Below are 2911 nucleotides of genomic sequence, written 5' to 3'. Positions count from 1 at the left end.
CTGTGGTCTGTCACTTTTATAACATCCCACCCAGCTTACCTGTAGAAAAACAGTCAATCAGTTCTTTCTGCGCGGGCCGTACGCTGCATCTTCACTACTGACTAACATTCGTGAAGCGCCAGCTACCGATGCGTTCGAGACTGAGTGCCCCCTGCTGGCGAACAGTACAATCGACATTAACAGTGGCCTTTCCAAAAGAAAGTGTCTTTGAGCATAAAATACGATTTTCATGTCTTTATCTTTATCATAGCGCCACATATGTGAGGACGCATGCATCCATGTGTGTAACACGTGTCTCCATAATTTGGGCGTGCATGGCTGCCAGTGGCCAGTTTAAGTTTACTCAGTATGAAAACAATAAAGTTTATGGCGTGAAATTTGAACCTTTCTGCCTGTGTGTTTGTGTGTGACCTCTCTCAGGCCTCAGGGATTGGTCAGCTGAAACTGATGCTCCTGCTGGGATTGGTTGTCCATCAAATCTGGAACTGATTGTGGGTGGAGCCAAAGACAGAAGCTTTATCTGCAATGAAAGTTGTAATAAAAAAGACAAAATAAAAGACTTTATTTTTGAAACTATTCGAGTGATTGTTTGTTTATTTTGAACAGCTCTGACCTGCCTTATGTTTTATTATCAGGGCTTACATCTTTCTTTAAGTTCAGTGGCCTCATCTTAAAAAGCCTGTTGGGTCCGACTCACAAAGCTGAGGCTCGTTAAAAGCTGTAAGTTTTCTCTCGTTTGGAGAGTTTCTATTTAGACACGCCCCCTCTCTCTCTCTGTCTGTCTCAGTCAGTTTGTGTCTCTCGTCCAGGATGAATGTGTTGCTCTCCGTCTCTCTCTGGCTTGCTCTGATCATGTCGTCCTGTTGTGGTGAGTGACCTATGACCTTTCACATATCTGTTTTAATTAACAGACTAAACCTGCTTTTGCACTCAAAGGTCTGATATTGATCGAAAGATTCATGAAGGTTTTATCGGCTCTCAGAAGAAGTGTGTTGCAGTCGTTCAGTTACAGGTTGAAGAGTTATTGTGAGTTTTTTGTTTGGCTTATAGACTAAAATTGCTAAACAACACTGTAATCCACGACATCTCTTTATAAACCGCTTGTGGACTCGCCCTTGAACTGAAAGCATAAGCGACTTGCTCCATGATGCTCACGGTTGTTGACGTCTTTCTCTAAAAATATGTCGTAGAAAACCAGGTCATTTCAAGGTGCTGATCTACTTTACTTGACATGTTCTGGTTTTTACACTTAAGAGTAAAACTGGAGTGTAAGCAGGCATGATTCAAGTATTAAAGATGAACCTAGAAAAAAACTAATGGCAGCATAATCTATCTGCATAAAAACAAAAATGTTGTCATGAAATAAAAAAACATTTCTGAACAAAAAGATGTTTTAAGTCATATTTTAGCAGGCTGTACAAAAAAGCTGCACTGATGTTAGCGCACAAAATGTGTGTATTGATGAAAATGTTCTTTGCAGTCAAGCCTCAGAAACTTTGGGTTTGAGTGCAGACATGAAGAAAAGGGGAAATGATGTGGCTAAGATGTAGCTATGTGGGTATAACATGCAAACACTGTGAAATCATCCAGCCTCGTCATACAGTGCATCCAGAAAGTATTCAGTGCTTCACAGGCCTGTCTGTGAATGTCCTTGAGGTGCTCAGAGTCCAGGCTTAAACATGAGTTAGCATCTTAAATTGGCCTGAATGCTCGCCATCCAACCTGTTAGAACTCAAGAGGTTCTGCAAAGAAGAATTCTGCCCAGCTTTTGTGAACAGGTTTCTCTTCACCATGGAAATAATTCTGTGATCATCCACCACTGTTGTCTTCCGTGGATGTCCAGGTCGTTTTGTGTTGCTGAGTTCCCCAGTGCCTTTTATCTGATTAATTAATAATTAGATAATGAAGGAATTGCCCACACCTGCCCATGAAATAATGTTTGAGTCTATTGTCAAATTACTTGTGATCACTTTAAAAAGAGTGTGGCTGAAACTCCTAAACCCTTCTTCCAAATTGAATATGGATACCCTCAAGTGAAAGTTGAGAGTCTGCACATTATGTCCATATCCATTATATAACTGTAATTGGATAATGTTTCAGGAATGCGATAAAAACAAACAAACTTGTGTCAGTGTCCAAATATATATGGACCTATATGGCATCTCTACACAAGCCGCACCTGGGGCATACATACCAACTCTCCCGATTTTTCCAGGAGTGTCCTGAATTTCAGTGCCCCTCCCGAAAACCTCCCAGAGCCACCGTTCTCCTGATTTTCCACCCGAACAACAAAATGTAAAAGCCATATCCCAGAATTCACAGCGCTGCCCAGCCAATTCCAGTTTCCAACAATGGCGGCAGCTACTTAGTTTTAATTTTACTCTTTTCACTCTTTCTGGGCTGCAAGTTTGAACGTATTTTCAGGCAAGAATGTAGCTGTGTAAACTTCAAATATCTGCTCTGGCGAAAACAGTGGACTCCCGGCACATTGTTTTCAAACCCCCATGATCTTTCGCTACTTGGGTTAAACATGATCTATAAGTCACTTAGATAACCTAAAAATGTAATTGTTTGGTGTTTTTCAGTGTTTTTATTTGTTCTTGAGTTAATTGGTTTGGTTGAGATTAAAGTTATTCGATTAGATTAATTGAAACTTTATTAATCCCTCGGGGAGGGTTCCTCTGGGGTTTTCACACAGCTAAATAAACGTCAAACTGATTAAACAGAAGTGTGAGATTACATTTTATTTATTTGTTTGGACATGTTGCAGCCCTTGGATGACGCTGGCCGCACCCTGGATGCACCAACAACTGCTGGCCCTCTGCCTCCTGCTGCAGGGTCTTGCAGCCGCTTGCCTTTTTCAGTTCAGTGCTCAGAGACACCGAATGCAAGTACAGTACTTTCAACAGGG

At 41.3% G+C, this 2911-nt stretch overlaps 2 long non-coding RNA genes across 4 annotated transcripts in view; one reads left to right on the top strand and one right to left on the bottom strand.

Moving 5' to 3' along the window:
* Positions 1-655: 655 nt before the first annotated feature.
* LOC121812414 overlaps positions 656-2911 on the bottom strand; it is a 24155-nt gene continuing 21899 nt past the window's right edge. The window contains exon 2 of the long non-coding RNA XR_006053047.1: positions 656-918. This is a non-coding gene — a long non-coding RNA (uncharacterized LOC121812414). The remainder of the gene's footprint in view (positions 919-2911) is intronic.
* LOC102296882 overlaps positions 689-2911 on the top strand; it is a 29744-nt gene continuing 27521 nt past the window's right edge. For 2 of the 3 annotated variants that reach the window (XR_317427.3, XR_001335763.2), the window contains exon 1: positions 689-868. This is a non-coding gene — a long non-coding RNA (uncharacterized LOC102296882). The remainder of the gene's footprint in view (positions 869-2911) is intronic. The other variant, XR_006053044.1, reaches the window with a different exon arrangement.

The sequence above is a fragment of the Haplochromis burtoni genome, unplaced genomic scaffold (genome assembly GCF_018398535.1).
Source record: "Haplochromis burtoni strain Fernald_Lab_line unplaced genomic scaffold, NCSU_Asbu1 Contig_581, whole genome shotgun sequence".
Taxonomy (NCBI): domain Eukaryota; kingdom Metazoa; phylum Chordata; class Actinopteri; order Cichliformes; family Cichlidae; genus Haplochromis; species Haplochromis burtoni.
The sequence above is the reverse complement of the archived record's forward strand: the minus strand, read 5'-3'. Positions and strand labels throughout refer to the sequence as shown.